Source organism: Juglans microcarpa x Juglans regia, chromosome 2D, assembly GCF_004785595.1.
Source record: "Juglans microcarpa x Juglans regia isolate MS1-56 chromosome 2D, Jm3101_v1.0, whole genome shotgun sequence".
Classification (NCBI taxonomy): domain Eukaryota; kingdom Viridiplantae; phylum Streptophyta; class Magnoliopsida; order Fagales; family Juglandaceae; genus Juglans; species Juglans microcarpa x Juglans regia.
In genome coordinates, this window is record NC_054596.1 from 2,339,484 (window position 1) to 2,352,338 (window position 12,855).

At 40.9% G+C, this 12,855-nt stretch overlaps 1 pseudogene; it reads right to left on the minus strand.

The window, feature by feature from the left end:
• Positions 1-5,987: 5,987 nt before the first annotated feature.
• Positions 5,988-12,625, minus strand: LOC121249787 (annotated as a pseudogene).
• Positions 12,626-12,855: the final 230 nt, after the last annotated feature.

The following is a 12,855-nucleotide window of genomic DNA, read 5'->3' on the forward strand; positions in this document are numbered from 1 at the left end:
GTTGTCACTGACTTGCTGTTAAGTCGAAAGTACAAGATTACCCTCGTGTACATAATAGTTACCACCCATCACTGGTGTTTTGACCGTAGGAAATGGTTTAGTCGAATTTTATAAAAGTAACTTTAGAATTTTATAAAAATGCTTTTTTTTTTTATAAATTTTTTTTTATAGCTCAAATACTTTTTTTTTTTTTTTTTAAGAAGAGCCAGTAGTCACACACATAGCGGCTCCGTCCCAATTTTATTAATAAAAACTCTCACTTATAACGGAAGAATATCATTGTAACATTAATCCACTTGGAAGTTTACAAAATAAGCATTAGGAACTAACCCAAAACTAAGTGTCAAAACCAACCAAAAAAACCATAAAAGCAACTGCTAACAAGCCTATGACACGGTAGAATAGCAACCAAGACCAAAACCAAGGGAAAAAAAACCAAAACACCTGCAAAAAAGAACACTCAAGCATAAATAAACTCAAACTCAGAGAAAGCAAGAAACACATACCAAAGACTATGAGATGCGCAAAGAGGGGAGACCACGAAGAAGACCAAGGAGCTAGCTGGGAAGAGTATCATTATAAGACCAATCCACATTTAAACCTTCAGCTTCTCGTTTAGCTAAATAATCAGCCACTGCTTTACCTTCACGAAAAATATGGGTCAAACGATACTCAAACTCAGAGATAGCTAAAGCACTTTTCTTTAATTAATAATCGATTAAATTTTTTACGAAAAATTTATTTGCTTTCTATTATCTAATTGATCAGACCTTAAAAGGAATTGAGTCGTGTTAGCAAGCTGCCCAGCTTTGACCACTGGCCGTCCGCTAGCACAAATTTTTATTTTTATTTTTATCTTTTTTTTTTTTACATTTTTTAACATATTTAAATATTTTTAAAAAATAAAAAATATACATATACATTAAAAATCATTTTCTTTATCATTAAGTGTGAAAAGATAAAGGATAACGAAAACAGAGTTTCAAAATATTTCTCTTCATTGATGTTTATCCTCTGTACAGGACTCTATTTATAGAAGAAAATATGCCAAGATAACTCTGACATTTGTACGAGTACATGGTGTGCCAATGGCCTAGTGCTAGCTGTAAAGTTTGTTATAACAGAAAGAAAAGTTCCTCGATACAAAGACAAAAATGTGCATACAGAATAGTCTCAAATTACAACCAATCGCTTTCCAGAAGATTCTTTAGGCAGAGATGGTTTTGGATGGTCATGTGCAGCTGACTTGGATTTGCTTGATATTTCATCTGAGCTGGGAGATGACATGGCTTGATTGCTAACACCCTCCCGCGAGTCCAATAGGGGAACCATGGTGAAGCTCGACCGAAGTGTAAGGAACCGAGAAGAGAGCAGCGGTTTGGTAAGGATATCTGCCACTTGATCACGAGAAGAAATGAAAGCTACATTTAATGTCTTGGATGCAACTCTGTCACGTACAAAGTGAAAATCAATTTCCATATGTTTTGTACGTGAGTGGAGAATCGGATTGGCTGAAAGATATGTAGCTCCCAAATTATCGCACCATAGGGTGGGAGGCTTGGGGAGAAAAATACCAAGTTCTCGAAGGAGAGACTGAAGCCATAATAATTCTACAGTGGTATTTGTGAGTGCCTTGTACTCAGCTTCGGTACTAGAGCGAGCAACTGTATGTTGCTTTTTGGAGCCCCATGAGATGATATTTGAGCCAAGAAAAATGCAATAGCCTTCTGTAGATCGTCTGTCATCTGGGCACCCTGCCCAATTGGCGTCTGAAAAGGCTTGAAGAATGTAAGAAGAAGCTGGTCGAATGTAAAGGCCATAATGGGCTGTATGTTTGAGGTACCTCAGTATCCTCTTCACGGCTTGCCAGTGGGGAAGTGTAGGAGCATGCATAAATTGGCAAGTTTTGTTTACAGCAAAGGCCACATCTGGTCGTGTGAGAGATAGGTACTGTAGACTGCCAATAGTGTTACGGTAAAGAGTAGGATCACTGAAGGCAGGTCCATCAGTAAAGGAAAGATGAGTATTTGCGGCCATGGGAGTTTTGATAGGCTTGGCTAAGTCCATGTTCGTTCTTTTGAGGAGGTCACATATATATTTGGTCTGAGATAAAAGAAGACCATTTGATAATTTTTGAATTTCAAGACCAAGGAAGAAACGAAGTGAACCTAAATCTTTTACTGGAAACGACAAGCTCAGAGAGTTAAGAACTGATGAAATAGCTTTCGGACATGATCCAGTAATTATAATGTCATCAACGTAGACCAAAAAATAAATAGTAACAGATGAGTGTTTGTACAAGAAGAGGGAAAGATCAGTAAGGGACTGTGTAAACCCAAGTTCAAGGAGCCGTGTACTCAGTTTTGAGAACCAAGCTCTTGGTGCTTACTTAAGTCCATAAATGGCTTTATTCAAGCGACAAACATGAGTAGGGTAGTCAGGATTAATGAACCCAACGGGTTGAGTCATATAAACTTGTTTTTGGAGGTCCCAATGCAGAAATGCATTGTTAATGTCTAACTGTCTGAGGGGCCATTGTTCCGTAACAGCAATGGTGAGAATGGTCTGAATGGTAGTTGGTTTAACTACAGGACTAAAAGTTTCAGAGAAATCAATACCTTCCTGTTGATGAAATCCCTTGGCTACCAGGCATGCTTTGTAGCGCTCAATTGTGTCATCTGAGTTCCTCTTGGTGCGAAAAACCCACTTGCAACCTACTAGATTATTTATGCCAGTAGACGGTACCAACGTCCAAGTGTTGGTTTGCATTAGTGCTTGAAATTCATCTGTCATGGCTGTGCGCCATTGAAGATGCTTGGCGGCTTCTGTGAAATTTCTTGGGTCATCAGGAACCGAAGTGGAGGTGGTGGTAAGATAGTTTCGTGGTGGTGGCCAAAGCACTGTGCCGTCGGTAAATTTTTTTGGACGAAGAGAGTTGGTTTTAGAACGAGTTAGAATAGGGAGAGATGAAGTAGACGACAATGGAGTCGATGAAGGAGGTTGCTGCTGTGACAAGGACTGTGAGGAACTTTCTGGAGGCTGGGAAGTATGCGATGGGCTGGGAGAGTTAATGAGGCCAGTGATTGGAGAGGAATTTGTTTGTGTTATAGGTGGGGCTGGAGAAGAACGTGGGCCTGGGAAATTGATGGTCCTAGAGAGTGAACTGGGTAATGAAAAGGACGAAGAAGTAACAGTTGTTGGACAAGGAAGAGGACCCAAAATTGATGGAAGAGACACATAACTGGGCTGAGAAGAATTATGAGTAAGTGTGGCAAAAGGAAAGCACTGTTCATAAAAAATAACATCACGAGAAAAATAAATGCGATTTGAGGGAACATGAAGATATTTGTAACCTTTATGTGAATCACTGTATCCTAAAAATAGGCATTGAGTGGAGCGGAGATCAAGTTTATGACGATTGTAGGGCCTCTAGTGAGGCCAACAAGATGTGCCGAAAACTTTGAGGAAGGTGTAATCCGGTGATTTTGAGAAGAGTTTTTCGAAAGGAGATTGATTTTTGAGGAGAGACGTTGGGAGACGATTTATTAAATAGACTGCAGTATGAAAGGAGTCAGCCCAAAATTTTTGAGGTAGTGAGGCATGAGCCATGAGAGCTAAGCCAGTTTCTACAATATGCCAATGTTTTCTTTCTACGACCCCATTTTGTTGATGGGTGTGAGGGCATGAAATGCGGTGTGAAATTCCCTGATTTTTAAGAAGTGTATGAAGTTTGCGGTACTCACCACGCCAATCGCTTTGAAGTGATATTATTTTGGAATTAAACTGTAACTCAACTTGTTTTTGGAATTGAATAAACACAGAAATAACATCAGACTTTTGTATTAATGGAAACCACCAAGTAAACCTAGTAAATTCATCTAAAAAGGCAACATAATAACGGAAACTATCACGGGAAAGAACTGAAGCCGGGCCCTATACATCAGAGTAAATAAGCTGGAGAGGTTTGGTGGAGTGCTAATGAGAAGAGCTAAAAGGCAATTGAGAACTTTTTGCTTGACAGCAGGCGGAACAAATTGAAGTAGTATCGCAGATGGAGACTGGAAGAGAATTTTGAGAGATGACACGTTGAACAATTTGAAGAGATGGATGCCCGAGTCTTGAGTGCCACTGAGAGGAGGTAGTGCGCTCACCAACTAGAGCTTGAGGAGAAGTGGATGGTGGTGGGGGAAATGTGTAGAGACCATCACGTATGGGGCCACGAAGAAGGGGTTTCCCCGTCTTGGAATCCTTCACAATGAAACAAGAACTGTGAAATTTAAAGAAAACTAAATTGTCATGGCAAAATTGTCTAATAGAGACTAAGTTCTTAGTTATATTAGGAACATGAAGAAGATGTTTGAGAGAAAACGAACGGGACGAAGTTTTGAACACAGAATCACCAATGTTTGCAATCGGTAGTGCAATGCCGTCGCCAATACAAATGTGATCTGTACCAGTGTAGTGTGCTGAGTTGAGATTGAGGTGGGTGAGGTCAGAGGTGAGGTGGTTGGTAGCAGTTGTATCGGGGTACCAAGATTGGTCTGAAGATGATATGGTGTAGTTGGCAGAAAAGGATCGACGAGGGTCACTTTGGACTGCATGATCAAACCGATAGTAGCATTTTATAGCACTATGGCCAACTTTTCCACATAACTGACAGGTGGGTTTCGAGTGAGGAAGTGGTGAAAGGTGAGGTGAAGGATTCGGAGTAAAATTTGTGAGGGAAAAGGGTGTGGTGCGACCCCTACCACGGCCACGATAATTACCGCGATTGTTTCCACGATAGTTACCACGGCCACACGTAGAGGATGTGAAATTAGCAGAGAGATCTGTGGAGTGGGGTAGAAGGGAAGAGTGGGATAGACAATTTTCATGTGTCAGGAGAAGGCTATATAGTTCCTCTGGAGAAAAAGGTTCAAGACGAGCAGTGACTGAGGTGACAAGCACATCATAGTCACTGCTCAGTCCCGCAAGTAAGTAGGAGACGAATTCAGGAGGGGAGAGAGGGGTTCCAGCAGCACCCATAGTATCGGAGAGATGCTTGACTTTCCTAAAGTAATTAGAAATGGAGGAAGAGCCTTTGGACACGGTAGCAAGTTGGTAACACAACTGGATGACACATGAATGAGATTGAGAAGCAAAAAGTCTATCTAAAGCTGCCCAAACGTCCTTAGCCGTGGAATATCCAACGACCTGAGCAATTAGATTATCAGATAGAGAAGAGATAAGGGCACTGAGAATGATTTGGTCTGTTTGGTTCCATGTGAGAAACGCAGGGTTGGGTGTGGTTGTACTGGAGAGAAGAGGAGGTGGTGGGGAAGTAGACCCATTGACAAAATGAAATAAATACTGGCCTTTCAAATATGGAATCATCTGAGCGCGCTAGAGAAGAAAATTTTCATTTGTAAGTTTGACAGAAACTAGATGATTCAGATGGGGAAGAAGGGGGGAAGAAGGGGTGGAGTTCGGGGTTGAAGTGTTTTTCGGAGGAGGATCGTCGGCCATTGTAGACGTTAGTCTATAAAAGCTCGTGATACCATGTGAAAAGATAAAGGATAACGAAAATAGAGTTTTAAAATATTTCTCTTCATCGATGTTTATCCTCTGTACAGGACTCTATTTATAGAAGAAAATATGCCAAGATCACTCTGACATTTGTACGAGTACATGGTGTGCCAATGGCCTAGTGCTAGCTGTAAAGTTTGTTACAACAGAAAGAAAACTTCGTTGATACAAAGATAAAAATGTGCATACAGAATAGTCTCAAATTACAACCAATCGCTTTTCATGAGATTCTTTAGGCAGAGATGGTTTTGGATGGTCATGTGCAGCTGATTTGGATTTGCTTGATATTTCATGTGAGCTGGGAGATGACATGGCTTGATTGCTAACATTAAGCAAAAAAATTATATACATATTCGGTCAAAATGAGGTGCAAACTCCAGCAGTATACTAGTATTTTCTAAAGAAATTAATTGTATAATTTTACCGCCTATAGCCCAAAGCTCTATAATCATATATTAACTTTTTACATTGAGAATAATAAGTTTTCAATTTGCATCACAAGATCTTTAAGACCTGGAATCGGGGGGAAGAGATGTACACAAATTCAACTTAGAAGATTCTCATTGATAATAATAAAATAATTGCGGGACTTTATTTTACATAGGGTAATTTGGAAGGAAAATACCATTATGCAGAGGAAAAAGTAAAACAGCTACGGATAAACGAGCCAGATTTTGACTTTGTTCTCTTCCTCCATTCTGACTACCATGAACAAGAATCACCGAAGAGAGAGAAGTGTGGAAGAGCACGAGGCAACTATATTTTCATCAACTTGAGGTCACTTTTTAGAGCACAAAAAAAGGTGTGATTATATCCTGGAGAGGGAGAACAAGTTTGTACAATAGTAATGGCAACGATATATTTTGCTGATCTCCCCTGTCCCTTTTCCTTTCCTAAGCGGGTAATTTCAAACAAAAGATACCCATATACAAATTTTTAGAGTTTTTTTGTGTTTACTGCAAATTAATATCCTTGGGTGCGCTGAGAGTACTCTGGCTGCAACAAGTCTTATCAGCTACCAATCAGTACTGGGCTTTTCTTCTTTGTGGATGGAGTACTACGACGGAAAGGAGGAGAGAAATAGACAACATTAGCAAGTTCTTTTAAAAATAATCTCAGGTTTTAATGGCATATAAAATAAACCGTGGAAATTGCATGTCTGCTGGAATTGGAGTTTAGAAGAATCATACCTTCGTATTCGAGTAGGATCAAAAGCTGGGAACTCATGAGCGTTGAGGACATCATCACTAGCAGGCTGACAAGATTCATGCCATCGGAGTAAATCAATTTTTTGCACTTCGACATGACACACAACACATTTGTGCTCAGAATCGCTAGCTGCCCAGATGGCCTGCCACTTACAATCACTACACCACAGCAAGTGTCGGCACGGAAAGTTGGCCCATAACATCTCCTGCTGGTTGCATGCAAAGCACTTCCCTTGCTTGATGCTTGCCCTATAATCCTGCATGCATCCACCCGCATGTGAAGGTGCACACAGAATAAGTATAAACATGATATTGCTGTTACGTACACTTGATCACTAAAAGTTAATTTCGCCGACTTCTCACCTTGTAGAAATCGAAGTCACCGAGAAAGAACACCGATGTGCTGTTCCTTTTTCTGGCAAGGATCTCCAAAACCAAATGCCTCTTTTGATGCCTCAGATTCTTCCCTTCAATTCCCTCTAGTTGCCCTCCTCTTGCGTCGTGAGTGTCTCCTGCACCTACGTCTCTTTCATTTCGTTGCCACGATCGACCATGGAAGAGAGGGTCTGGCTTCAAGAATAGAAGAAACCCCAGGTGCACACCAGGTAATGTATCATTTGGAGCCAAAATCACATCAGGGTACTCAAGGGCTGGATTTGCTGGCTCAATGCTGCTATCAGTGAAGCTATCATTTTCACAAGACCAGGAATTAAGAAGGTTCTGAAGACAATTGGAATTATTAGAATCAGAATCATCACTCTCATTAGTTGTAGCAAGAGAGGGCGTGCAGGGCATTGTGAGTGTATGTTGCAATAGTTGCTGAGGCATAGGAAGGTTAGGCAGGAGGACCAAGTGAGTAGCAGGTCCGCATTTGCCTATGGGGACAACCTTCACGCGACAAAGTCCAGGGAGAGATTTCATGAAATCACTAAGTTTAGAGTAGCCGAGAGACGCATGATCCAATTCCAAGCCAAATGTTGCCCTGAAATCACCCTTAAGAGATGAGAGAGCATAATCTCCTTCCTTCAAACGTGTTGTTTGATCTTGTAAGTGACGCGGCAGCCACTTCTTAAAAATCCTGAGCCACGCAGGCATGCTTTGGTCCACAGAGGTGGGACTAACAATATGTTCTTGAAGTTCATTGGGGCATATCTTATGTTGGCCATTGCGTAATCTATCAACCCAGGACGTTTGTTCGAGTTTAGCCTCTTCTGTAATCTTCGTATTCGGTGTCTCTGCTCGAGGCTCGTGTTGCTCTGCTGACAGTTTTGGGACTCGGTGAATACAAAGCATTTTCGGAAAACGCTTTTAATCTCAACTTGCTTGCCCATGATCGTGACATAGTGTGTTTCAACAGCTGCCGACGCAGATGTCTCTTGTTTAAATGTAACAAAGCCGAATCCTCGAGATTTCATTTCATTTCCGGCTTGAATTCCAAGAACTGTAGCATCTTCCACTGCACCGAATTGTTCTTCAAAAACTCTACCCAATGAGTCTGCTTCACAACAGTGAAAGGGGAGAAGATCAGTGTTATTTTGACTAGATAGGTTTCATATTAACAAAAATCATACTTAATTAAGCTTTCCATGATAGCCTCGATAGGTTACGAATTACCAGAGTCCAAAGTTGGAGGGAGACCTCCCACATATATTTTCCGTCTCAGTTCCTTGGCTGTAGGAGAATGAGTCAGATCATGGGTTCCATGCCTCCTCTGTCGAAGCTCCTTTTCACCATGCGCATAAAAACACTTTCCTCCTCTCACACATCCACGAGGAGATCTAAAGTATTTGCAGATCTCAACCTTTGTGCTCGTGCAGATCATACTACAGTCCACAAGCAGTAGAAAATTATCGGAACATACAGACAGAAAAGAGGGGTGGGTGGGAACTTAAGTTTAATACAATTCATTCTTTATCCATGAAGCTCACTTTTCCGTAGCATAGTCCTCGTCTGTCAAGTGTAGAAGTGCATCACATGTCTCTGAAATCAGTTCATCACCTTGAAAACTACTATATTTACTTTGAACTGAGAAAGTACGATTCACTGCATATTATCAGTTGGTACATAAGATTCTATGGCTGGAGCCATATCGATAAGTAAGCAATTGATTCACTACTATCTATCATCTTTATCACAACTTACTGTGGCTAATACTGGTTGGATTCAGCATGAAACGCATATCTTGAGAATTTGCCAAGTCTATGGGTCTCTGTCTACTGGTAATGATAGGAATTGGCGCACAAAAGAAATGAACAAGCGCGCACACCAAAAAAAAAAAATGTTAGTATAATTCAGCCTCTTAAAGACAACGACAATAATGCACTTGATGAAAAGGCATCGACTGTTTTTTACCGCAAATTGAGGACCTCGCTATTTGCTCCCCATCTTAAAAGAAGCTCAGTACAGTCAGTATGGTCATTCTTCACTGCAAAAAACAGTGGGGTTTCTTTCATTTCTGTTTTATAGCTGATAGCATCTGGGTCTTCCAATAGAAAGACCTGTTGGGTCATTGTCAAAGATAATAACTTTCAGACGTAACATTTTAATTCTTATTTTTTGCTTCCAATACACAAGATAGATAAGACAGAAATTCACTGAAAAGCTGTCATATCCTACCTGAAGTGCCTGTGAGTTACCATTAGCGGCAGCGACATGAAGAGAAGTCAACCCCAACTTATTCTTTTGGCTTACTTGGGCGCCATGTTGCAGAAGGAGCCATACAATTCTGGAAACAAGGAGGAAATCATAAGCTATTATAACGTGTTGTGTTTTTATGCGTCTGTGTATGTGAGGGAGAGGGACTGAGGGAGAGGGAGAGAGACTTTATCTGCTGAGGAGGCGCCTTGAGGGACCAATGAAGAGCAGAGTTTCCTTCAGCATCGGTGTCGTTTACATCTATGTTTGTCTTCAAAAGCAGCTCGATGACGGCTACATCTCCTGCCTGCAGTAAGAGTAAAAAAATTGCTACTAAATAGATTAACTCACCTTATAGCAACACTACCAATAGTACAACGACATGGTTTATAGGCCTCTGCTTCTTTTTATGTTGAATCACGTATTTACTTAACAACTAGTTTGGTGCAATGTTATTGTATTGTCTCCTGGGCCGTACTCGTAATTGCATCTTCATCCAACCACCTTTGGATGTTATTGCGGGACAACAGACACCACCTTCGTGTATTTGTCAAAAAAAATACACAATCGGTGCTGTACCTTTTGGAAGGGGTAGTAGCTCTCAAGGCTACAACCGCAATCAAGGAGGTAGTTTCAGAATTACAAGGAAGAATTGGAAAGGTGAAACAATGTCAATGGGCCAATGGCAATGGGTCACACGCACCCATACTTCGTTTACCATTTATTGGGACCGGATGGGCAAATTAGATTTGATAGGGCAAAAGTGTCCATTAACACATTTCTCTTCAAAGTAACGTATTTCCCAACTTCTTCATTCATACTCCATTAACTACGATTTTGACTTGATTTCAAAAAAAAAAAAAATACGATTTTGACTTTTTTTTTTCTTTCATAAATATAATAAATTCAAGTCGATTATCGAGCAAGTCCCTTATTTACTTTATTTAATGCTACTTTCTTTTATTTGTTTCCTCAATCATCATCAAAATCGAGGCTAGCACAAAAAAGACAACTTCTTCTGCGACTTCTTAATTTTTAAACAGAGAAGCGACATTCTGGGAAAAAAAAAAAGAAGAAGAAGAGGGATTCTCACCTGGCATGCACTGATCAATGGTGACCTCACCCTCTTCTCCGTAAAACCGCTCAAGGCTACGGCTCCGAAGAGCTGGAGCAACTCTATCTCGCGCAGCAGGAGCTTCCTCCTCTCGGCTTTCTCGACTTTGGTCGGGGTACTGGTTCCTTTGACCACTCTCAACGTCGTCATTTCTCGGCCCAAGGACAAGGCCACCCTTATCACGCCTTCGTATATGGTCATCTTCTCTTTGGAGCCCGACTCGGCATCATGCAACTCCAGAACTGATTCGTTAACCTTTTCCGGCGCTACTATGAGCAGAGCAGCTAACGGAATAATACGGCCTTCGATGGCGTTTGAGTACGCCACCTCCGCTATTTCCTTTGTTTTCTCGCTAAGAAGTCTTACCGTAGTCAAATCCTGAAGAAGAACAAAGACTCTTTAATCATAGTTGATGATCTCTTAACTCAGGAAAAGAGGTTTCACAAATTAGGCAGAAGGAATGTCAGAACACTAGCTGTGTCGATCCGTACAGTCACAGAACTCGTTGTAGAACTATATATATTTGACTTGAGTTCATTAATTTTTTTAAAAATCATCATGCAAAATGTCTGTGCCAATATATCTTTACGTTTCTTGATCTATATTTGACTTGAGTTCATTAATGTATTCGAAAATCATTAGTCACAGTATATCTTTTTGTTTCTTTCTTCTTTCTCTCTTTTTCTCAGCAGCCAAACCAAGCCTTAACAAAACGTTTTCCAACCTGTTCAGTGAGAATAACGACCAAGTCCTCGATGGAGTAGTCATCCGGATTCCAAATCAACTCCATCCTGAGATATTAAAGGGAGATCTAAGATCTTAAAAGCTTTAAAATGAAAAAAGAGATTAAGAAATAGCTGGAAACAAACTGAAAATTAGAAAGTTAATTTTAAAGCAGGTCAGCTATGGTGATCATAGGGACGGCTAGGTTTTTGCCACTTATATGCAAAAAAACGAAAACGACGTGTTTTTTGGACTTTACCTGCTGCTAGAAAGAGACAGCTCCAGAGCGAGTAGCGAGCGACTGTCCTTTGTCTTCATGTCCGTGCGACCACGTTTCTTGAGCAGCAATTCAACGCACCGTTTCGCGTGTGACTCGGCCGCCGTGTGCAGAGCCGACCACCCCTTTTCGTCCATCTCATTCACCAACGGCACCGTTCCGAACTCTCCGTTGACCAACGCAAAGGCGCACTCCACCGAGTCGGATGCGCAGCAGAAATGGAGGAGCTTTGACACGACGCACCGGTGTAACGTCTCCGAACTGCTCTGGAAGAGCCGCTTTGCTTGAGTGAGGAGCTGAGCCTTGTCGTCTTGACATATTGCTTCGAGTAGACTCTGTTTGGCCTCGGTCATCTCGAATTTATTGGATTTCGAGTCCTTAAGATCGGTGTCGTTCGGAGCAAATTTTTCGCTGATGTAAGGAGAATACGCGCATGTCGGAAGCGAGTTGAAGAGCTCGGTGACGCTGGAGCTTCGTATTTCCTGCAATGTATTAGGGCTTCAAGCTCCTATTTTCATAGAAATATAAAAACCTTAAAAAAGCGCGGAAGACTACTTGTAAATTTTTGGTATGGAAGTCGAAGACAGTTTAGAAAGAGAGCAAGAAACTTTTTATGCGTCTCCGATCTCAATCGGCACTATTCAGGCACGTTAGACGGAGAAAGGTACTTTATTTTTTTCCGGAATGACTAGAAATATAGGTCCGTTTGGGAATAAAGAAGACGAAGGGAACAAGAAAAGAAAAAAAATATATGGGCTGTGAAAATGACAGACTTTCAAAAGCAAATTTCATTTTGAGAAAAGTGTTTCATTCCCTGAGAAAAACTCAAAATTCAGCTAGAAACTAACGCGTTCCGTTTGAAACAGCAATGATTAATTAAGTTCAGAGCACGCCTCGAACCAGATCCATCCGAAAGCCCAACTTCGGCCGGAAGATCAACCTCGCAACTCTCCGGAAAATGCATACATTAATGTCAGGTTGAATCGAGAAATGAAACCCTAATTCATAGGGGCCAGTGAAAGACTCTCCAGGAAACAAGAGTCATAGCTGTAGACGAGAGCGCTTTGTTTCGTGGATTGTTTCTCTAATGAAACAGTAAGGGAGAGGGACAATGTACCTACTTCTGTAACGCAAGAACAATTTTGGTATTTATAGAGGCGGATCCCAAACAATTATTGAACTGTATTTGGAACAGGCTTTCAGATCCGTTACTGCCGACTTTTTTTATCGTTATAAAATTGAATAATGTTAGGTATCTAAATATACAAGTCTAGTATACGAAAAATTACTTCTTTTTTTTTTTTTTTTTTTAAAGTCCTTAAGTTTCATATTAG